This window comes from Delphinus delphis, chromosome 11, assembly GCF_949987515.2.
Source record: "Delphinus delphis chromosome 11, mDelDel1.2, whole genome shotgun sequence".
NCBI lineage: Eukaryota > Metazoa > Chordata > Mammalia > Artiodactyla > Delphinidae > Delphinus > Delphinus delphis.
The window spans coordinates 20,398,797-20,424,170 of NC_082693.1; the positions used below are offsets into that span (position 1 = coordinate 20,398,797).

The 25,374-nt window shown below is 39.6% G+C and overlaps 1 protein-coding gene across 2 annotated transcripts in view; it reads right to left on the bottom strand.

The window, feature by feature from the left end:
- BCAT1 (branched chain amino acid transaminase 1) overlaps nt 1-25,374 on the bottom strand; it is a 217,713-nt gene that overhangs the window by 106,218 nt on the left and 86,121 nt on the right. The gene's annotated exons all lie outside the window — the stretch shown is intronic.

Below are 25,374 nucleotides of genomic sequence, written 5' to 3' on the forward strand. Positions count from 1 at the left end.
GTCTTTTCCATACTCTTTTCGGCAGCTCTGAAAGAAAATGTTGCGACTACTCTCAAAAATACTGTTTTTATGTTCCCATGGAAATTCACAAAGGGAATATTATATTTAATCTTTACCACAAGCAGAAATACTTATTTCTGATGGAAATAATATTAGACATGGAAATCATGGAAAATATTATCTAAACTTTTATATTGAGTAAGAAATCCATCCTGTACCTCTTGAGTATTGTACACCTAGAGCAATCAGGAAAGTGGCCAATGACTACCCACTGTGGAAATTGTTCCTTTGACAAACATGCTATGCTCCCAGGCAAACTGTACCTCTACACATTATCATATAAAACCAGCGAGACAAATTAATCTTAGGAGCTATTTGGAGGAAGATATCTGAACAGACCTCACACTCCTCCGCCCCAAATCACAATCCAATATGAACTCATAATCTTTTTCATTGGCTTTGGTAATTGTACCCTTTGAAGACAATCTGTGAATATGCGTATAGCCCTTAGGCACTTTAACTGCCATTTCATCCAATTAACAGATAATTAAAAATGCTTTGTGTGAGTACCTTTCCCCCTTTCCTTTTATCACCAAAGAGTGAGCAGTGCCTGTAAGGATGAAGTGCAGGAAGCAGTCACAGCAATGAGAGATGTCAGATGTATCAAAAGCAAACATCCTCCCATCTCACTTTGTCACTTGACCCCCGAGGTTTGGGTTTTAATGATGAGCTATTCTCCTTTAACGAGTCAACTAGTTCTTATGGGACTAGTCATGAGATGTTCCCCAAGTTTCAGTATGTTGCTAGAGTCATCCTCACATAGAGTGTCATGGACAGATTATTTTCAGAGCAAACGAGGACCAAATCATACTTACAGCTAAATTGGCGGCAAGATCTATTTAATTCTGCAACCAGTCTTTGCCACACTCATCAATGGGAGGAAATGGGCATAGATAGCCTCAAGAAAAGGAGCCTGACTAGATAGAATAATCAAGTAACTATATTTTAAGGGATTCTTTTTTCCTATAACAACCAAGATGGGCTATCAAGTTAACCTATGATAATGAACAACTATCAAATCTCAACCTCCATCCAGGTTTATTTCTCATTCATGCAATGAGTCCAACATGGATCAGCAGAGAGGTCTCTGCTTCATTTAGTCTCTTGGGGCCCAGGATAATGGAGGCTTCTTGCTAACTCATGATCCCACTATCACTGAAGTAGGGAAAAGAGGTGTGCCGTTGACACCACCAATTAAATGCTTCCACTTGGAAGTGACACATGTCAATTCCACTCATATTTCATTGGCTGAAGCAAGTCACTGGCTAAGCTTAACTTCAAGGGGACTGGAAATTGCAATCTTAACAGAGACCCAGAAGGAGGAAAACCAGAATATTTTTGAGTAGATCTGCCTGTTCCCTGTGACTGACTCATAGAAGTTTAATAATACTGTGCAGTTTGATAATTTAGCATCTAGCGTTTTGATGCTACGTGAGTGACCCTGAAGGTCTATGATAAGATTTGTTGTCTTGCAGGAGGCAGATATTTAGCTAAAGAGTTAGCTCTGTGGTTCCCCACTTGTCACATTCACTGTAATTCAAGGAAAGTGATTAAAAACTGTGTCTCTTATAAGCATACTTAGTTGTCCGTTATGAGAACTTTTTATTGTTTTAGGAACTAAGAAAGGCTTTGTCTTCCATTGAAGAGTTGGCATGTTTCCTGTTGGGAATTAATTAGAATCTGTTGACCCTGCAGAGAACCAGGTTATAAACTTTGAATTAGCCCCAAGAGTTAACCTTATTTTCTTAGCTGCTTTTAACCTTGTTTTCCTCCTTTGTAATTAATTGTAAAACAATGGTATTATATTTATCCTTTTTATATACCACCTCAAGCTCTTTTGTGAAAGAGATGAAGAATGAATAAAGAATTGGAATTGAAAAAGACAAAACAAACCTGTCACTTTGTTAAAAACAATCATTTTCCTGGTTGTGATGCTGTACTATAGTAATGCAAGATGTTACCACTGGGGGCAACTGAGTGAAGGATACACAGGGTTCTTGTGAATTATTTCTTACAACTGCATGTGAATCTGTAATTATCACAAAGTTAAAAGTTTTTAAAAAAAATCTACAATAGCCTCCCAAAGATGGTTGACTGCTAGTGCTGGTGCTTTAAGTCTATTTAAAGGACTTTAAAATGTCAAGATTCTCTTTCAAACCAATAATTTAATGAAGAAATGCCCAATTTACCATACAATAAGAGTCATTGTGGCAAAGACTTGAACCACAGTCAAGGGATATTTCCATGAATTACTAATAAAAAAAAAGACACAAGATTTATACAGGAAGTTAGTACTCACTTTGTCTCTTTCTTTTCCTTCCTTCTTCCTTCCCTCTCATCTTTTTCTTTCTTTCTTTTCTTTCTTTCTTTCTTTTCTTTCTTTCTTTTCTTTCTTCTTTCTTCCTTCCTTCCTTCCTTCCTTCCTTTCTTTCTTTCTTTCTTTTTCTTTCTTCCTTCCTTCCTTCCTCTTTCTTTCCCTTTCTTTCTTTCTTTCTTTCTTTCTTTCTTTCTTTCTTTCTTTCTTTCTTTCTTTCTTTCCCTCTCTTACTTTTTTTCTTTTAAAAGATACAATTAAATCCCTCCTATTGCTAAAGACTATGGTAAGCAATTGGTAAGGAAGACAGAAAGGTGTCTGCCCACACAGTGCTTATGTTTTAAAGGAGGAGACAGTAAAATTGCAATTGTGATACATGCTTAGAGGAAAACTAAGAGAGGGCTGAGATGAGATAAGGGGAGTGCAGATCCACTGTAGACGAGGCGGCCATCTGAGGAGATGGAGGAGGAGAAATAACCAACACTGTGAAGAGCAGAAGAAGAGCATGTGTGAAAGGCCTGGAGAGAGATGGATCTGCATATTTTTGAGAACCCGGAAGGTGTTCAGTATGGCTGGAAGATGGTTGGTAAGGAAAAAGCAAAGATGATGTTGGCAACATTGTGGGCAGAGCAAAAGCCTAGTAACTCCAAGTGTTGTTATAGGTGATTGTCAGCTAGGACTGACATAATTACTGATATGTGTTCTAAATTAAACAAGTTTGTTGTTGAACTAATAAATCGTAAAGTAGTCATTCTTTGTCTCATTCCTGTAGATACCACTACTGTTCCCATATTCCTCCATATTCAGTTTCCAAAGAGAAAGCTAATGAACAAGGATGTTAAGCAATTAAAAAATGTGAAAGAAAAGTTAGAATTAGTACTGTTGCAAGAGCCCTCCATATGTAAATAAAACACCGGCAACAGGAAATGTCCACTTGTTGACACACGTAGGACAAAATATAGGTATATTATGATTCTCAGCGTCAGCTCTTTCCACTGGGATGGACACTCTGCTCCTCGCGTCTTTTCCATCTGCCAAAAATTCTGATAAATGTATTTATAACTTATTTATTTTATTATTAGAGCTTAGGCTAAAATACAATAGCCCTCGCAAAGATAACACTATGACTTGAATTTACATTAAAGGCTAAAAGACTATCTTGGAGAGAGGTTACCTCCTAGGTATAGAGAAGGAATGGCAATAGATGAGAGGATTAAATTAAAATAGGGCTTCCCTGGTGGCGCAGTGGTTGAGAGTCCGCCTGCCAATGCAGGTGACACGGGTTCGTGTCCTGGTCCGGGAAGATCCCACATGCCGCGGAGCAGCTGGGCCCATGAGCCATGGCCGCTGAGCCTGCGCGTCCAGAGCCTGTGCTCTGCAATGGGAGAGGCCACAACAGTGAGAGGCCCACGTACCGCAAAAAAAAAAAAAAAAAAATTACTGAGTGGATTAAACTTTAATGGTGATATTTTATTTATTAAAGTTGTGCATAATGATAAAAGTATTAATCTTTATAATGTTTTGGATTTTTGTATATATTCCTTAATACTTCCTTTATTAAAAGTAGATGATTACCTTCAGATTCTCTCCTAAGAGTAATTTTCAAGCAAATGAGCTCTTAAAAATAGAAAAATTAAAGGAGAGTGGAGGGATGGAAAGGATCGTGAAAAAGACTGAGTCCACTAATGACAGATTTCTCAGACTGAAGGAAGCTTAGAGCAAGAAGAGACTTAAGGAGTCAACTAATGGAAGTCCTTCTTTTTAGAGCAGTAAATCTGTTCAAGGTCACGGGGCCAGTTGGCGGAGCTGGTGGAGGAGATAGGGGGTCAGAGACTCACGTCCAGAACTCCTGACTTCAGTCTGTTGCCCAGCATTACACTACAACTGCTTGGAGTTTCCTCTTGGTTTAATCACTGGTGACACCAAATTTCATTTTAGCAACACAAGGACTATCTGGAGGTTAGAAGTAGACCTGTTATTTACTGGCGAACTGGAGAAAGTACCTTAAACGAGGATGAAGAGGGGTAAAAGGGACAACCACAATGGCTGAACAGAAAAAGCCACTGAAGAAATAACTACAGTTGATTCTCCAGGGGGGAGGAAAGCAATGTAAGAAAAAGAGCATCATATCAGGAAGTATAAAAGGAATGCTGCCTGTAAGGACTGCGTCCTCTCCATTGCCCAGAAGGTTACTAAAGCTCACTGTCCGGGTGCAGAGTCTGAAGGCTGAGAGAAGAGAGCTTTGAGAGGGTTTTTAAAAAGACACAAAAGTTAAAGAGAAAAAATGAGGCACAAAGAGAATTGGAGTTTCACCTAGAGAAGAATTATTGAACACTGAATACTAATATTCTATAATTTTCTCCAGTGTGTAGATGTCTGTCTGTAGATAGAATATGTATGAAAATGTCTTCATTTGGCAGCAAAAAGGATTTTAGACTTTAGAGAAAAACAATTCCTAACATGTTAAACATAAGAATGATCTAAAAAAAAAAAAAAAAAAAGAATGATCTAAAAGGGCCAGCTGTTTCTTCTGTCTGTGCTGGTTTAGGGTAGTGCAGCCAATGTAAGAGTCACTTCTGGTCCACAGTAGAGCAAGAAACATTCTTCTGGTAGGAGCTAAACCTAACTGACTTGCCTCTCAGCACCCTCATTTCAGGTTCTAAGAAACCTACTACACTCAGAGCTGGGGAAGGAAAAGCCACCGGGATCCCTTGGGCCCAGCGCTGCACCTGCACTGCCTCACAAGCACATTCCAGTCCCTCAGGTTATTAGACAATGAACTGTCACTGGCAGGGAACTTACTCTGATATAAAAGGAAGTAGTTATCCAGGTTAGTGTTCCAAGAAAGTTAAGAACAGCTGCAACTTGGCTGGGAATCTTGTTTATCTTTTTAATTGTGTATATATGTCCAGAGGCTCTCCGATGGCTCTAATATAAAGAATAAATGCTGTGTGGGAATTCAGTAATTAAGAGTCTCCTGTTGTTTCCTGTGTGGTAATTTTCACGGAGACCACTGTGAAAATTTACTCACATGAGGCTGAGACAGAAAGGAAGTACCAGGAGAAAACTCAGAAATAATTAGCAATTCAGGAAGTGCATTTCATAATCAAACCTGCACATGCTGGGTTTTGAGCAAACTTGACTACCTTGAGTACAGTGACGCAAAACCATTTCGACTTCAGAACAAATGCCTTTGTTGATAAAATTGATTCTATCTTTCAGATGAATGTTCTTCTGGGAACTCCCTGGTGGTCCAGTGGTTAGGACTGTGCACTTTTACTGCTGAAGATCCGGGTTCAATCCCTGGTCGGAGAACTAAGATACCACAAGCCTTGAGGTGCGGCCAAAAAATATAACAACAACAATAATAATAATAATAATAATAATAGAGGGAAGAAAGAGATATAACCTAAACAAAATAAAGAATATCTATACAAAACCAACAGAAAATATTTTTAAAAATAAACAAATCTTTTTCTAACCTCGCAATAGTTTCTCAGGAGTACCTCCATTTGATGTTTGCTGAGAAGTATTTAGATCAGCGTTTTCAAATGTGAATGTGCAAATGAATTACCTTGTTAAAATGCAGATTCCGATTCAGTAGATCTGGGGAGGGGCCTGGGATTCTGCACTTCTAACAAGTGCCTAGGAGAGGCTCATGTTGTTCGTCTAGTAACGATGCTTTGGGTAGTGAGGTTTTAGATAACTTCGAAACTCATCCAGTAGTTGTTTTAGATTTTAAAAGTCACTCTCTAAAAACAATAAATTAAATTAATCCCAAGCAACAGGAAGCTAAGATGATTTTCAAAGCTAAATGCTTATGTCTCTTTGGGCCAAGAAGGAGCTCTTGCGAGTTGAGATCAAGAGCAAGCTGGCAGACAAAAACAGTGCCAGGCAAGATGCCACCTGATGGGGGAGATAGGGCTCAGCCTGAATTACCTTGTCCATGGGTTTTGGCAAACTCAGGTCTAATCAAGGTCATTTTCAATAATGAATGGTTACAGTCTGGTTGATGGGGTCCAGCAATCATCATAATCGAGCAATAGGCAATGATTTTGTTCCAAAGGAGTCAATCTGGATGGAAACTGGATTAGTCTATGTCTAGGTAGGAAGAGACGATGTCCAAGCTTGAGGCAGTGGCTGGGCCCCGGTCAGATGGGCTGAGGCTGTGAGCAGGGTGATTCTTACAAAGAACTGTATCAGCGCAGAAATCCAGTCAATCAGGATGGATGGACATGCAGGTTGAGGGTTAGGGAGAAAGCGCAGTGGGATCCAGGAGCTCATCCAAGAGACACCAGATGCTGGGATTAGGACAGCAAAGCTCATTTCATGCTTCTGAATTTCTGCTGTTAATGTACTATCAGACCTGTTTCCAATTAACTCATGAATGAGGTGAGATTAAGTCTGCAGATGAGATGTCTTCAATACTTGGAGCTAAGTGGTGCTTCAAGAAAAAGTGTGGAGCTGACAAATATTGTGTACCTCCTAGATGCTGAGCACTACACAGGGTGTTTAATACACACCACATAATCATATTTAATACATACTTGTCAGTGTAGGCTGCATCTGTAAGATAACACCTGTCCGCTGCTGTGCACCATTGCACATTTTCTAGCACCACACGTGAGTATGTTGATGGGAGTTTCTTTTTCTTGTCTTATTTTACATCTTGAGTTTTGGTGCCAAGTTTTCTTTTTCATGTGAGGTTTTGTTTCTGCTTATATGATTGTCATTGTTATTTGCCACTGTTTACAATTACATAATAGGATTGATTATATCATAGGATTAAAGAATTTTGCTCTGAGAAGATAGGAGAATGAGGAAGATGTAATCCTTTGAAGAGTTATCGGTCAAGTGGTAGAGGCAACCGTTGACATAAAAAATGATAAGTTCTCATGGTCACCTAGATGAGCGCAGAAGGATGAGAGTAGAACCATCTGTGGCCTTCATATGCTCAGCTGAATACTAGCCATTCAAGTCAGTGAATAGTCATGAGAATAACTGTTGAAGTGTGTTGGAATTATTGACATTAAAGAGAGTTTGCAGGGACTTCCCTGGAAGTCCAGTGGTTAAGACTCCAAGCTTCCACCGCTGGAAGCACGGGTTCAATCACTGGTTGGGGGACTAAGATCCTGCATGCTGCTCAGCACAGCCAAAATAAAGAGAGAGAGAGAGAGAGAGAGAGAGTTTGCATTAAACTGGGGCGGAGGACTACTCTTGCAGAAAATGCAAACATTAACCTCGTGCTTATGGCAAAAGCCAGCCCAAGAAATATACCATTTCTTCTCATAGGAAATACGAAATCACCTTCTCATGTGACAAAAACCAAACTGATGAGGAAGTATTTTGGATGTTCTCTGTCCCCATCACTTAACCTCATTTGGCTTCTTATTGCCTTTAAATTGCCTTGTCAAATATCACTGGAGAAGCAGACCGATTGGTTCTCTTTACTCAGGAGTTTACAAAGACTGTCTTGCAAAATATAACTTTAATATATGGGGAAGGTAGGTAAATAAAAGTCCAGACAACTATAAAGATGATTCCTAAATTGAGAGTGAGAGCATCGGTAAGTATGGGGTTGGACCTGGTGGCCGTGCTGTGTGAGGTCAGCACGGTCCAGACGACTCCATGATGACCCTTGTAGCCTAGTGGGTCTGTGAAACTGATTTCTGCCACCAAGATGACTGCTCACCTGACAAAATAACCCCATCCCTTAATTATACCAAAAAGGGAGTTCTTACCATCTACTTTCGGCCGCATTGCATTCTAAGGACATTGATTCAGGCAAGAAACACTAAGCTAACGGTATTTTATGGGGTATTTCATGACCCAACACTAAAAAATATTTTCCTCACTGATGCCTGAAATTTCACTGGTGAGGTCTGCCTTCATTTAATCAGTTTGGGTTGTATAACATAGCTAGTCCTGGAATTCTGAAGAAACTATCACTGGTGGCTTATGCAATGAACAATTTTCTGAAAGCTAGGCATGCCTTAGGTAAGACACCAGAGTCAAAAGGAAATAATATAGCACATGATTTTCTTCCTTAGAAGAGGGAACCATAAGTAAGAGTGTTAAGAATGTTGTTCATTGTTGTACTAGTCAGGGTTCTATAGAGAAACAGAACCAATGTATACAGAACCTATATAATATTTATGTATAATATATAACATGACTTAAGGCCTTCAAATGATTGGATGTGGCCCACCCACATTAGGGAGAATAATCTGTTTTACTCAAATTCTACTGATTTAAACGTTAATCACGGACTTCCCTTGCGGTCCAGTGGTTAAGACTCGGCACTTCCAATGCAGGGGGTGTGGGTTCAATCCCTGGTCGGGGAACTAAGATCCCACATGCCACATGACACAGCCAAAAAAAAAAAAAAAAAAAAAAACGTTAATCGCATTAAAAAAAATACTGTTTGCACAGCAACATCTAGGCTAGTGTTTCACCAGACAACTGGATACCGTTGCCTAGTCAAATGGGCACATGAAATTAACCATCATGGTTATATTCATGTGGAACATGAAACAATTTGTATTTCTAAAAACTGAAAACACCTGATTACTTCTCAATAATTTTACCAACCACTGCTTAACGGCTTTTATCTCCAGGCTTGAGCAGATCACACGTTTCTAAACTCACCTTATGCAGTAAGGGGAGCTAGATGATGCCACTTGTCCTGTAGCAAGTATTTGCACCCTGGATCTGGGACGTTCCACCGCCCCCCCCCCACCAGGCCTAGAGGGAGGGGCTGATCCCAGCTTCTTCACCAGTATATGGTGAAGTATCTATTAGCCCCTGTGTCTTTGTGTTCACTCTCTTATTTTTAATCAAATCTCATCAGCTTTACACATGAACTGTTGTAAGCGCCTTACAATATTAACTCATTAATCTTTGTAATGCATGAGGTTGGTACTACAAGGATCTCCATTTTTTCACTAATTTAAGTAGCTAGTTGAAGATCAAAAGATCAGTGGGTGGCTCTCAACCATTACTTGTTAGGCAACCTGCACAGCAAGAGGTTTCGTTACATCCAGCTGTGGCTTGGAGGGTGCCGGAGAAAAGCATGCACCACCTCTCCGTATCATTATCATGGATATCGATGAGAAATGTTTACTAGATTATTGTAACTATCTTGAAATCAATGCAATTTAATCTCTTAATTCAATCAGTTCCGTTTAAAAATAGGTATATTGCATTTAGGATACAATCAGCCTGAACCTTGCAACTCTAAAATGTTTTCATAAGTGAAGCTCTTGTGTTACACTCTACCCACCTCTTTAGGGTTGTAATTTTTCAAAAATCCTATTGACTTCCTGATGACGACCTTTGGAGAGAAGGAACCATGGGTTTCCATCAAAACTATCCTTGCTGCCTAAAAGACATAGTTAGAGAACAAGCCCAGTGATGATTCTATACACACAGAAGAGTCTACGTGTTGGCTGTGGGTTTGTTGGTTACAGGAGTGACTCTACAAGTCGTCACAATTTTAAGTAGTGTCAGGCTACCATAGAACATTTCATCTAAAGATATGATGGTGTCAAGCACCTATGAAAGGCCATGTATGTGGAATCAATTCTTGATTCAAAAAATATGCTTAAGATCAAATCGAATCAATGTAACAGAAAAATAATTACAAAGGCTGAAAACTGCCCCGCTCCCCGCTTTTTTTTTTTTGGCTTCTGTTAGTAAACCCATGTAGAAGAGACACTTTCTACGCTGAAGGAGACTGCTGTCTCATCTGATAAATCATATAAGCTCCAGTGAATGTATGTCATCACCCGCAGGAATGACAGGTCTATCTTTTTCGCTCTTGTGGGATTTGAGCATTGACACTGTCAGAGAACTTGACTAAGAACCTTCACCTGGACCTTCCAAACTGCACATAACTTCTTGATAAAAATCTTGATAAAGGCCAATATTTTCACAGGTTGGCAGGGTCGGGAGAAGAGGGTCACTGAGCACTTTGACACTTTTAAGTTCAGTTTACAGTAACTCCTTGAGAAGCCTGAGGTTTTGCTGCACTTGCAATTGTTGGGACAAATCACAAGAATATGAATGAAATATGTGACCCTCAGAGATACTGCATCTGGCTTTATTCTCTCAAAGATATGTGCTCATGAGAGTAATTTATACACATCACTGTTTGACGAAAAGGACACATCATTGATGTTCTCTAAGTTTAACTCGAATGCCTTTCACTTTATACTGTGTTTTATTCTAAAGCCACATATGTGTGTGTGTTGTTTCATCAGTGAGATTCATGACAGTGAATGGGAAGAAGTAATCCATTCCCCTTATTCTGCTCAAAATGCAAAAGACAAGGCTAAATTTTGCTAAGGACGGATCCATCCCAGAGGAAAGGACAACTCTTAAATGCCCATTGAATTTCTCATCCACATGTTTGAAAATATGAGACGTAGTTAGACTCTAGCCAGGGGTATGGTTTCAGGTCTTTCTGGTGTGCTTAATTCCTTCTCTCTCTCAAAGTCATTTTGGTTTAAAAACACCACACCACATTTACATCCCATGACCAAAAAGCTTGGAACATCATAAAAACGGTAATTGAGCATTATTATTTTATGCATTCAACAATGCTGATTTCAAGAGACTACACAAACAGGAATCCTTGAAATTGTTTTATTGATGACAGAATCAGTGTGTAATTTGATGAGGATTTGATGAGGAACCTGCGAACAATAAAGAATATGTCTATTGCCAGCAAAATACAATTATTCCAGGTCCTTTAGACGTTACAAATACAGTTCTTTCACACCAGACGGTTCATACGTAACAAAGCCATTTAAGAATGCTTAATTGTGCTTCTACAAAACCTTCGAAGAATGAGGTAGTTTCCTTTACCCACCATATTTTCCACATTTCCATCATTACGCTTTCAGTGAGCTTAAATCCTTTTAACATAATCTTTAAACAATTGCTCATGAGAGCCCAGGCTTATTTATAAAATGTTTATTTCTTTCTACTTGATTATCCTTAAAGATAATCTCAAGAATAACTACACAACCAGAGAAATTTGAGACAAGCAATGGCTGGGGCTTTTTCATTACAATCAGACTTAGATGCAAGAGAACACGTTCTAAAAATTCCATAGTTAAGCTGGTATTCTCCCATTTCTAACTATAAACTGATTTAAAAACTACTTCCTCACACTACTTTTCTCTCAGCCACCATATCAAGTAAGCACAGATTCTTCAGCCTAGGGCGTTAGGCTCCATTTATTGGCTAACTATGGGATCATGCATTGTTTTACGTCAACAGGGGACCACCTGAATTTATAGGTGCATACAGATTAGCCAGCTTATCCTTAAAATTTCATTCAGAATCTACTTACTGCCATATTCCTGAATACCAACACCCTTCAAACACTTATCAATGAAGTAGAAATTGAGGCAGGTTATTTGTATTCCCGTCTTGACGCTGAGAATGACTCTAACGACCATTGTGAAATTAGCTTGAGGAAATCGCAGCGTGTTGTACATTTTAGTTAAAAATAAAATGATAATATTCAACTAATTTCCAAATCAGTTAACCTTCACCAAGGCAAGGGGGATGGTGGCCAATAGTATTCCCAAGGGGAAAAAGAAGTCACCATCTACTCCTTGCCACTTATTCTTTTATTCAGTCTCAAGAAGCTTCACAGATCTTAAAATAAAATGGTTGAAGAAACGACAAAATAGGTCTTATAGACTATGCAAGTATAAAGTCTTAACCATATTGGTAGTAATCTAAAGTAGTTCCCATGTAACAAGACCGTTAGATCATTATCTCAAGAGTATCTGATAAGCTGACCACTATATTTAGTCACTTTCTAACTGGCACTATTTGTACTTGGCACCTATGTTGAAAGATCCCGACGGCTGGCAGAATGAGGAAAAAGAGCTCTCTTGGACAGCACAGAAGCAAGTTCGACTTTTTGCCTTACTTTCTCTACTACCATTTGTTCTTCCTCTGACATCTTCTGTAGTTAAAATTGTCTCCATTCAATGATGGGTAACAAGGAACCTAGCCATTGTGACAGTGGACATGTAGAGAAAATACATGTCAATGATAATACATTTTAAATTCATTCCCGTATCACAGCTCACAATTTTTACCATCCCAACAGTGGGTTCCATAGGTAGAACATTAGGTAGCTCATGTTTTAGACCTTATTAATCGGTATGTGGTATGCAAAACAAACTTTCAGACAGAAAGTATACAAAGATTGCTTAAAACTTCAATACTTGTATCCAGCAGATTTTTAAAGACCACCTCATTTGCTAAGACTGAATTTCATGCCTTTATCATTCACTAAAGCAAATATGTTTACATATATCTGATCCCAGGGAATTATTTACCTCCAAACACTTGATATGTTTCTATTCTATTGATATGTTTCTTTATCACTTCCTCAAATTAACATCTGAGAAGTTTTTTACTATGGTGTGTATACTGAAGATGGAAAATAAATCACTTTCTTCTACCTTTGTATTTTTAAAAGAACTTTCTGGCAATGATAAAAAAGAATCTCTTTGAAATACTTTAAATGGCCTTTCTTTTAAAACCTCACACTTTGAAAAACTGTTGTATTAATGTTAAGTCTTCCACCTGCTATTTTCTGAGTAGCTGTAATCCATCATTTTCAAGCCAACAGTCTCAACAGTTTGATTCATAATTGACATTTTCCAGAAAAAGTCACTCTAGGAACATTTTGTTTATTTCAATAATACCTGACTTTAAGATCAGCAAGGATGCTGTAATTTGAGGTGTTCTTTTGTTAGACGAACCATGACAACTTAACATCGCTCCAAAGGGATGCAGTTAACAAATGTATCAGGTTAGCAGTAAACAGTAAACCGGGAGGTAATTCACACCAAGAACCCCTAAATACTAATCTACTGAGTAGTTTCCCACGAGAGGAAAGAAAGGAATGGGAAAAAAGGACATTATTTCTTTTAAAAATGAGATGAAAATGTTTACTGTGATTTCTTGATAGCACACCAATAACAGAGGTGTGCTCTGGCCTTTGTCTCCTTATCATCTAACTGTATTAAATATTACTTTTATACCTAAAACTTCAAGTAGGAGAGTAGAAACTCCACGAGGGTAATGTCTTTACACTACTTATTTTCTAAAACTAACTTTCTAATCCCTACTGTGAGTTGTGTTAGACACATATTTGTGGGTATTCAATCAACATTTCTCAAGTTAACTGATCCAATTAATTATAATCTCTGTGATCTTCGTCAATTAATAAGTAATGCTTATTCAGAGAGTGGTACTCTCTGCCTCCTCTCCTTGAGGAGATATCTGGAAAACAGACAGCTGAACAAATTCTACTTGTGGCAAAACAAAGTGATAGGTGTTATAAACATCTGCTAAAATTATGTGCCAGGATTACTATTTATAACTTAAGTTTTTGCATATCCTAAATCCACATTAAAGGAATAATTCTTTGATCGTATTTAGAATCAGGACATGAAATCAAAGAACCCTCTTACAATGTTTCTCTAACCCCTGTCTAAGCTTTAGTGCCTCTCATGAATGTTTATTGCTCTAAATATTTTAGAAAATATCACTCATTGACAGTGAATGTTGTCGTTTCCTGCTTAAAATAGATTTTTCCCAATCATAAGGGTAACGTGAACATATAATTTTAAAAAGGAACTTTTAAAGGAAAAAGAATACAGTGATTGAGCACTAAGTGGGAATGGGGAAAATAAATAAGCTTATGTTGGCAGCTAACTTTATAGCACAAACTCCCTAAAGCAGAGCTGAAACCGAAGCTTTAGTAAAGTTCCTACAATTCTTTTGACCAAGATATACTCATTAATTGCGTTTAAGTGCCCCAGAGTACTCTGATTTCAGGAAAGCTAGATATGAGGAAGAGTTTTCACCCAGGGTGTACAATGTAGGCTTCCCAGATCTTCAGGAGGGCTGACATTGCCAAGTTATAGAATCGATGTGACATTGCGCTTTCTTGCTACCTCTGATCTTTTTTTTTTTTCTCGTGACAATCTTTTGAGAACAGAATAAACGGTGTTTACCAGGTAGAAAAAATAGTGATTCCCTAACAAGTTTTCTCAGTCATTTATTCCTCTTTCCCTTTTACTTTTCCTCTGTACTTTTGAAAGTAAAGGTTTTATTAGGTATTACTAGTTTATTCAGTCCTGCAGGTTCTGGGGAGCACGATACACATCCCTGAAATGGACTCTTCTTTTGGTGTATCATGAGTTGAAGCCTTGATAAATGACTGTAACAAAGAAAATTCCTAAAGCTTTAGGAAATGCTCAGGTTTTGTCTAATGCCTGAAAGCTTCGTTTTAAAATCTTGGTTTCTACTGATGTGTTTTGAAAAAGGCTGATGAACTCGGTCTGAAGTGTAAAAACTGAAAAAAAAGTGGAAGGAAGAGAACACGCAAAATAAGTTAATCATTATCATTTTAAGTGCCACCAGTTCTGTTTATATTCATGCACATGTGAACTGCTGAATCCCATTTGATCAACCCAATTAAACATTAACTAATTGCAGCCAATTATGCAAATATCAGCAACAATATTAATTTGTTGATCTTTTTGAGCAGATTAGCCTCACATGTTCCTAATGCTAGCCTATCTTACGCCTTAAATGATCAATTAGTGTTGCGATAACTAAGTCTTGAAGAATGGATAATTGCCTAGTTATAATGTGCCACTCTTGCTGTATTAATCCACTGCAATTAAACAAATAGTGCACAAGGAAAAGAGATGTGCAGATGTTCCCTTTAAATCTATTTAACAAGTTAGTGTCAAGGTCAATTTCCTGTCTTATTACTTAAACGAGAATGGCAGATTGTGTCCTCTGTTTTAGGAGACCTTGTTTCTTTAAATGTATATCCTTCATCTTCACAGAGTCTGGTAGAAAGGGCTTAAAATGCTCTTAAGGTCTGATGAAAGAAATCACACAGACATAATGTCAAGACATATTGTTCTCGAACTCTTACAACGAACATGTCTCGCCATACTAATTCAGAGATGCAAAGTATAAAATGTATTTGTGGCAAATAGATGATTTCCATTTCTCATAGGAATGTTGAGTCTGGTTATCATGGGCTACTTGACAGGTTAGGATTACCTTAAGTCATTTCTAGCCTACAATATTGAAAATAAGGTCCCAGGATTTGGCCAAGGCAAATGTATACTCTCAGAATGCTACTTGGTGAACAAACTTGTGCAGAGCATAGTTGAAGCACTTCAGCCCTACCTAAAAAGAACAGACTCTCCCAAGATTTCAGATCGCCAATTAAAAGCCCCCTAAAAGACATTTTTACCATTCCTTTTCATCTTATACTTCCCTCATTTTCATTTTACCGTTCCTATCTAAAAAGATTCTATGGCCAAAAGTCTTGGAAAAGAATCAAAGCCCCATTTGCTATGTGCTGCTAAATGCCTTAAGGAAAATTTTCCAGCACGGCAAAACTTTTAGAATTTTTTTCCTTGCTCTGAAAAGACGATGAAATATGATCAGCAAGATGAAAGTTATTAGGACTAAAGGAAACCAAAATATAATGTCTGAGAGTTGACCTTCCAAGGGTAAATGTTTTCTATCAAGATTTGACTTTCCCCTAGATAAACCAGGATACAATTTTAACTCATGGCTCCTAAACAAGGAAAATATCATCTATAATCACTCTCCCTGTACCCTAACCATGTGCTTATCCAATCCCCATTCAACAGAAATGAGCACCTATGAAACCAGAGTATAAAATCCAGAGTATATACCTCTTTGCTTTCTATCAAAAAACTAAATATGATTTATTTTGTATTTATCACAACATTTATGTGTTTAACACGAAACCTATATCATTTCCATTTGGTTGGTACGGTATCACGATCTCTCTAGAGCTATTACTTTAATTCCAAGACAGTCTTCAAATAAAGACAATATGAAAATTGTTAATTAAAAATAAAATAAGTTAATCATTATCATTTTAAGTGCCACCAGTTCTGTTTATATTCATGCACATGTGAACTGCTGAATGAGGTAAATACAGACAAAGTCAGAATCGATCACAAATTCTAATAAAGAGGTTTCACAATATAGAAACAAAGAAGGTACACTTCTATAGAAGGTACATGTTCATTCATTCCTTGTTATGTGACAGGCAGGGGAATGCAAAGATCTATAAGGCACAAGACCCTCAGTCTTGTAGTGAAGCCTGACTGCTGATTACAACACAATGTGGAAAGGGCAGGGGTGGGCCTTGCTGATGCACCAGGAGAGCCTGGCGCAGACCGGGACGTCAGGAAGGAGGGAGAGATTTTCCCTAAGACGGACTTAGGGGACCTGGAAAGAAATATGAGGGGAGGAAATCCAGTTTCTCAAAGTCTTGATTTAAAAAAAAAAACAGCAACAAACACTTTCTGAGGATGAAGATGTGTGGCAGGAAATGGTACCTATGAAATTTACTCAGATCAGCTTTTCAAACACAAAAACACTCACTTGGTTGAGGAGCAGAACGTAACTTATGCTAAAGAATAAACACTTTTTTATCTGATTGAAGTACCAAGGGAAGCACTCAGGTTATGGAGGAAAATTCTACGCTTAGATGGCTTCCATTCTCATCTTTCTAGAGAAGGTAAGGTAAGCTTCTAGGAGCAAGTTTATAAACTACCACTGGATGACTGCAATTCATCTTCTCTGGCACGAGGAAACAATCGCCCTGGAGACACTGATAATACAAACTACATTATGCACAACTAAAAACAGGTAGCCAAAGAAATTTCTCATAATTCAAATGCAACAGTCTGTCCCAAGAACACACAAATGATAGCCTGTTCTTTTCCATTCAGGATACTGTGATTGTCCAATCACTCTCTTCTCTTCCGTACTACAACAAAAGCAAGAAAACATGTTTCAGTGTAAAAACTCACAGCGCAGGGGCAGCTTATCAATAAACGTAATGATATAACCAACGTTGTACAAAAGGTTCACTTCTGTTTTGAACATTAAAAGCATATTCACATTGAAAATAAGACTATGTGTAAACAAATACCTGGAAAGAATCACAAATTTTATAATTACTGTGGAGCTCGATGTATAGCTGGTATAGGTCCCTTACATATGCCTTTGCATTGCCATTCTGTATTTAGCGTCTCAGATCATGTCCCCCTTCCACATGAATTGCCTCTTTAGTACTAATATAACTTGAGTTGAAATGAACACAAACAATAGAATTCCTGAACTGGAAAGAACATTAATGACCATCTAGCATGCAGGGGATGAGCCACATAAGTGGGGCTCTGGATTTCACTTCAGAGCAGTTCCACTTCTACTGGTTTTATATAGTGGGATTCCAGGAAAGGTTTCATTTGTAGAAAATTTCTATGGCTTAAAAATCAAGTGTGAAGAGCAATGAACTCAAGCCCAGCTTCTCATTTAAGGACACTGAGGCTCAATGAAACTCTTAAAAAAAAAAAAAAAAAGTATTGAAGTAAAGTTGATTTACAATATTGTGTTAATTTCTGTGGTACAGCGTAATGATTCAATTATACATATATATATATTCTTTTTCATATTCTTTTCCATTATGGTTTATCACAGGATTTTTTTAAACTTTTTATTTTATATTGGAGTACAGCCGATTAACAATGTTGTGATAATTTCAGGTGCACAGCAAAGGGACTCGGCCACATATACATGTATCCATTCTCCCCCAAACTCTCCTCCCATCCAGGCTGCCCCATAACATTGAGCAGAGTTCCCTGTGCTGTACAGTAGGTCTTTGTTGATTACCCATTTTAAATATAGCAGTACAGGGGCTTCCCTGGTGGCACAGTGGTTAAGAATCTGCCCGCCAATGCAGGGGACACAGGTTCAAGCCCTGGTCCGGGAAGATCCCACATGCTGCGGAGCAACTAAGCCCGTGCGCCACAGCTACTGAGCCTGCGCTCTAGAGCCTGCATGCCACAACTACTGAGCCCACGTGCCACAACTACTGAAGCCCGCGTGCCTAGAGCCCATGCTCCACAACAAGAGAAGCCACTGCAATGAGAAGCCTGCACACCGTAACAAAGAGTAGCCCCTGCTCGCCATAGCAATGAAGACCCAACACAGCCAAAAACAAATAAATGAAAAATAAATAAATAAATAAATATAGCAGTACATCACAGGATATTGAATATAGTTCCCTGTGCTATACAGTAGGACCTTGTTGTTTATCCATTCTATATATAATAGTTTGCATTTGCTAACCCCAAACTCCCAATCCATCCCTCCCCCACCCCACTGCCCCCCTTGGCAACCACAAGTCTGCTCTCTTCTAGGAAGCTCTTAATCACAGCCCAGTTCTGCCTCTATGCAATGCTATTCCTTCTACATCACAATGTCCATGTGCTGGGTGCCTCTTAAAGAACTTTGAAGACCTCAGAGGGGACTTCCCTGGTGGTGCAGTGGTTAAGACTCCATGCACCCAATGCAGGGGGCCTGGGTTCGATCCCTGGTCAGGGAACTAGATCCCACATGCATGCCATGACTAACATTACGTATGCCACAGCTAAGGAGCCCAAGAGCTGCAACTAAGGAGCCTGCCTGCCGCAACTAAAGATCCGGCACAACCAAATTAATTAATTAATTTAAAAAAATAATAAAAAAAGACCTCAGAGAACAGAATCTATCAAATTGGTAAAAAAAAAACTGCAAGCCAGGAATGGGTCCACCTACAACCTTCTGGTTTACATGAAAAGGAGAATGAAGGAAGCCCAATGACTATAAGTGACTTGCTTAATCCATATCAGAAAGGGTTTCCTAAAGACGGTGGCCCCCCACTGTTGACTCTGTTGATTAATGATGAACGCTGGATAAAACATTCCCAAATTCTGCCTGATTTATAGATGGTGGCGACACAACTTAGGGGTAAGAGCAAAATATATGTTTTATTTTTCTTATGTGGATTCCCATTAATACATCAGACACTAGTCATTAATAATAATTGGGCATCAGCATACTGACATTTTAGCAGATCTTGTTACAAAACTTGATTCATGACCACTATAATTTCATCTTGAATCTCACCAGTTAAAGTGAATTTGCTTTCAATTAGTTGTTTTAGTTTTAAAAACAGTCAAAATCAATTTTCAATACAACGACAGTCATAGGCTGTGTAAGTCTATGAACCTGCAGAATATGTGTTAAGGTTTATCTCTCTCATCCTATAATTTATGCTTTTATGTAAAATCATAGCATTTCGAGATGTATCCAAGAGATGTGATAATACAGGTAATTCATAATGTCTAGACCTAGGTGGTTAACAATCACCTTTCATTTCAATGATGGATAATGTCACTTAATTTTCCAAGGCAAAATAATTCAGAGTAGAGATGACAGATTCTAGCAGGGATAGAAATTTTTCCTCAAGAGGTGTCCAGAGAAGCAGGGGCAAGAAAACACTCATGTGCATGAGCCAGGCTGTCCTTATACCACTGGCAGTGTCGTTAACACAACCACAGTGGCAGTCCCACACCTTTAATGTTTGCAACACAGCAAATCAAATCGAGCCTGTAGGATGGTACTTTGAGTCCACCTGGAAGTCTCAGTGGGATGCGCAGAATTTTTATCTTTTCATCAATTCCAGTTAGAACACTGAACTAAAACATGACTAACGACACGCTTATTATTTGCATTCAATGCATGTATGGCAAATTTTACAAGGCCTTCGCTAAAATACTTTCTACATTCAGCAGAAAATTCTTAGCAACATAAAAGGTGAATCTTCACATCAGGTACTTACTCTCCACAAGGTCCAAAAAAATATAACCAGCACTGCTCACCAGGTAGCACTTCACCATCCTGGTTCTAAACCGCACTCGATGGCCATGCAAAGTTCTGTGATCCCGTAACAAGGGGAGAAGTGTGGATTAGGGAACAAGGAGGGGCTGGGAAGCTGGTCAAGGGACTGAGCCATCAAGGCAATCTGGAATGTTTACCAAGTCTGCACACGAAAGGGGTGGGACTCTTAACTTCCAGAACTGAAGTCATCAAGTTGTTCCACTGAAAACAAGAAAAATCCAGTAACAACTAATGGCCATTTATTCTTACAAAGTTGTAGCCACTGGTGGGAAAACAGATTTTTGAAATTCTATCTGGTGATGTGCAATCAACACAGATCCTGCTTCTATCCCATTCAGCTTCCCTTATTTTAAACTGTTGAAGATGTCCCCCTCTGGGTCTTGGCAATCACTCCTCCCACTTTCTGAAATGGTAATAGCAGGACTGCTAGTTAGTCAGACATGCTACCCTGATATCGAAGACCCGGCTTCCAGCTTTTATCTGATCTTGACAGCAGTTGATGTGTATCTCACTTTGAAAAGACCTAAATCAGATTCTCTGAAGGTTTTTTTGAAAAATAATTTGACGTTATTCAAGACCTTCCTCCCATCTCTTCTCAGAATGTGTTAATATGCAAAAGGCTTTACTCTTTAGTACTTGCTTGGTGTGTCAATCACCCATTCATTCCTTTATTTAAGAAACATTACTGAGTGCTTACTATGGCCCAGGCCCTGTATCTAATACTAGGTTTACCAAAAGAGAATAAAACAATGCCCACCCTCAGACAACCACAGAACAAAGTTAAGTGTGTGACTAATTAGAACATAATATAAAGGTCATATGTGGGGCATCCCGGCGCGGAGGAGCGGAGCTGCAGCTCGGTCTGCTCCTGCAGCTCGGTCTCCTCCGCCAACCCTCCCCCTCAGGCGCCATCCCTCCTGCTGGTCAGGCCCACCCGGACGGATCGATAAGATCCACTGCGGCTCGAGCCCCGGGCAGCTCACGGGCAGCCAGAGCTCCAAGGCTCCCCGCGGCGACGGGAAGGGAGAGGAGGCAGCCGGCGCTTCCCCCCGCTCAGGTCAGTGGACCAGAGGACCGCCACGCGAAAAGCCATGCAGACTCATCCCCCAAAGGTCAAGGGAGTCGCCCTCCGTGAACGGAACAGAGGAGGCAGCCGGGGCCACTGGCGATGCCATCGAGCCGGCACCCCCTAGCCAGGGCGCTGAGGCCAAGGGGGAGGTCCCGCCCAAGGAGACCCCCAAGAAGAAGAAATATCTTTCAAGAAACCTTTCAAATTGAGCGGCCTGGCCTTCAAGAGAAATCGGAGGGAGGGGGCAGGGGGCATCCGTCTGCCTCGTCACCCACAGAGGAAGGGCAGGAGCAGGGGGGTCGGTGCCTGCGGCGAGGGAGGCACCGCCCAGGGAGGGAAGGCTGCCGCCACCCGAGAGCCAGGAGCCCCAGGCCACAGGGGAGAGGCTGGTGCAGGGCCCGGGTGCAGAGCCATCCACCGCTGGGGGCCCTACACCAGCGGGCGGGCTGAATGAGTAGCCGGGTGAGGGCAGGTGGGTGGTCTCTAAGCTGCAGAAAACTGCGCTGTCCTTGTGGTCACTGCCTGGACCTGGTGCCCTGGCTGCCTTCCTGTGCCCAGAAAGGAAGGGGCTGTTGCCCCCTCACCATGTTCCCTTTCCTCTTCTCCCTCCTGTGGATTCTCCCATCATCCAGCTGGTCTTCCCCTTAAGGCCAGTTGAAGATGGTCCCTTGCAGTTTCCCAAGTTGGGTTAGTGATGTGAAATGCTCCTGCCCCTGTCCCTGCCTCCTTCCCTGTCCCCACCCGTGCAGAAGGCAGTTGCTGGTTTTCTTCCCCAATTCTTTTCCAAGTAGGTGTTGTTTATTCCCCAAATCCCTGAGCCCCACGTAGGGGTGGCTATACTCCCAAACCCTGAGTGGCCAGCCTTCCCCTGTTGAGTTTTCAGTCTCGTGTTGTGCCTAGTGGCCCCTGGGCTGGGGAGGACACTGCCCCTGTGTAGGTTTTCATAAATGTCTTACTCGAGTTCAAACCTCCAGCCTATGAATCAACTGTCTCTTTTTTGACTTGGTAAACAAGTATTAAGCTTTGGGGTCGAGGGGAGGTATGTGATGTGAAACAACTTCTTGTTGTCTTTTTTTCCCCCTCCCATTGTTGTAAATAATTTAATGGCCAAACCCCAAATTTGTAATTTTTTTTTTTTTTCCTAACTGCTAAAACCATTCTCTTCCACCTGGTTTTACTGTAACATTTGGAAAAGGAATAAATGTCATCCCATTAAAAAAAAAAAAAAAAACGGTCGTATGTGATCATCCCAGGGGCCATGGAAGCTGGAGGATGAAGCAGCACTTAAGTGGGTGAATCTGTGTTTGTACTGGGGGAAAGGGACGCTGTTCAAGAGACTGAAAAGATTCCTAAAGGAGATGTGTCTCGAAGGATAACCAACACCTTATCAAGTGGGAAAACTGTAGAAGATACAGAAAGGCAGAAAGGAAGCAGCAGAGAGCAGAGCATATTGGACGACAGAGAAGACCCCTAATGGCAGCGGCAAAGGTGAAGATGATGGTAACTGGAATAGCAAAGAGCAATGGGAGAGAGGGGAAACATGGGCAATGTGGAGATGTTCTCCAAGTTCAAGTTTGGTTAAGTATGAACACAGAAGTGTTTTTCTTTTTTGCACTAAAAAAAAAAGGAAGAAATAAAAAGAAAAACAGGACTTCCCTGGTGGCGCAGTGGTTAAGAATCTGCCTGCCAATGCAGGGGACACAGGTTCGAGCCCTGGTCCAGGAAGATCCCACATGCCGCAGAGCAACTAAGCCCGTCTGCCACAACTACTGAGCCTACGCTCTAGAGCCCGCGTGCCACAACTACCGAAGCCCCCGCGCCTAGAGCCTGTGCTCCACAAGAAGAGAAGCCACCGCAATGAGAAACCTGTGCACCACAATGAAGAGTAGCCCCCCGGCTCGCCGCAACTAAGGAAAGCCCAAGTGCAGCAACGAAGACCCAAAACAACCAAAAATAAACAAACAAACAAACTTATTTAAAACAAAAGAATCCTGTCATCTGAAATGTCCCCCTCCTAAGAGGTATTTGTAGGGCAATCTAAGATCCAGGGAACTATGTGGATAATTAGCCAAATGGGATGAACACTCAACCTCAGAGGTTCTTACTTGTATATGGAAGTACACAAGTCAAATAAAAATCAGATCTGTGGTTAAGAAGGTATCTTGCCCTCTAGGTCACACTGTAGGAATCTTGAGGTTTCTTGGTTATTGTTGTTCTCTTCTTCAATTCACCAGAGCACTTTGGAGGAAACACCACGTTTCCACGCAATGTCAGAGAGATCAAATGTAAAACATGATGCAATTCTACGCTTTTTCCTCAATAATTATACTTCAATTATTTTTCTTGGAGAGAAACAGACAATTTAGTAGCTTGGCTGACAGCACCAATTTGCCAGCTTGTAAGAGAGTAATTTCGAAACTGTAGGTTCCATGCCCACAGGCACGAAATAATTGAAGAAGAAGAAAGAGGTGGTCTTAGATTCCAAATGAATGGTCCTTTGTTACTTAACAATTTGGAGCAGATTTGGTGCTTCTGGTTTGCAGTTTAATTCAGAATCCTTGTATTATCTCATGTGTCCCCTTGTTTCTTTTTCAGTGTGGAGCTCTGAACGTATCATTAGTTTTTAGTGTTACTACCATTTATACTTTACTACCTAGAGTATTAACTTCTTGGCCACAAGCACCAAGTTATATAGAGCATATACACAGGTAAGAGGAAAATGGTCTATTTCTTTTCATTTTCTGCTTCATATATAACTTTTATTTTTAAACCTTTTGATATGGTCTCACATTTAAATTGAATAAATTTGTCTTTCGTCTACATCAGTGTGCTTTGACCTCTCTAGTTTTTCGGTCACTTTTTCCACTACTCTATCACCAGCACCTGGAACTGCCTCTGGCACACAGTTTGTGCTCAATACTATGTATCTGTTGAATGAATGAATCAAAAGCATTCACTTCCCTTACCTACATTCCTGGCTTCTGTAATCTTACCCAGACAACTCTAAAAATAAAAATACCTGAACCATCCATGCAGAAATTTTTATTAAATTTCTTCGAATTACTTTGGATTGGTTCTATGCAGAAACCAACTCTGAATAAATTTTAAGTCTTCAATGTTAAGATATTCCTTTATTTAGCTTACAGAAAATTCCTATAGAACACTTCTATTGAAGAGTGTAAGACAACTCATTGGTTCTAAAAGCACAATAATTCTTTTCTTTTAATGCTATAAATTTTGCATAACAGTGGCTAAGTCTTCAAAAAATAGCATTTTCATCCAAAGTTCTCTGTAGGGACCTGCTGCTTTCCCAACCAACTTTACATTTTTGCTTACTTTTTAAGACCCCACACGATTTGATGTCACCCAATCTATCAAACTTTATTTCACATTTCAATATGAATCTCAGCTTCCTCGGGTATTTTCACTGACTGGCAACGATGGCATCCGGGCTCAGCAAACTTTAGAACAATATCTTTTATAGGTGACCCAGGTTTACCTGGTATATGATATGTCTACCTAGAAAGATGCTTAACTGCCTGATGACATTACTGTAAATTGTTGCTCAGAAAAAAATAGGCAAAACAAAGTTAGCAGTATTAAAAAATAGGTGTGCACACTCTTTGACCTGATAATTACAATCCCAGGAATTTATCCTAAGGAAAAAATCAAGGATGCACTGTTTATAATAGTGAAAGAATTTCCAACAACTTAAATGTTCAATAAGATTTCTTTAAAAATTATGGTATATCAACATAGTGGAATTTAATTAAACTTTATATGTAGAATTCTAAAATTTATTGATACGAAAAAGCAAATGATTTATTAATTGAAAAAAAGCAGGTTAACAAAATTACGTACGATCCCACTGTCAGAAAAATATCTATCTAAAAATACACTGAGTGCTTATAAAATACTGAAAGTTGAGATATCAAAAGTTAAGTGATTTTATCTGTGATGTAATCACAGGTAATGTTAGTTTTTTTCTGTGCTTTCTTCTACTTTAAAGTCTTTTCTTTTATAAGAAGTCTGTTATACTTTTCATGAGATTTTTAAGTGTTATCAAAATTTATACTTTTTAAAAATGTTAAGTAATTGA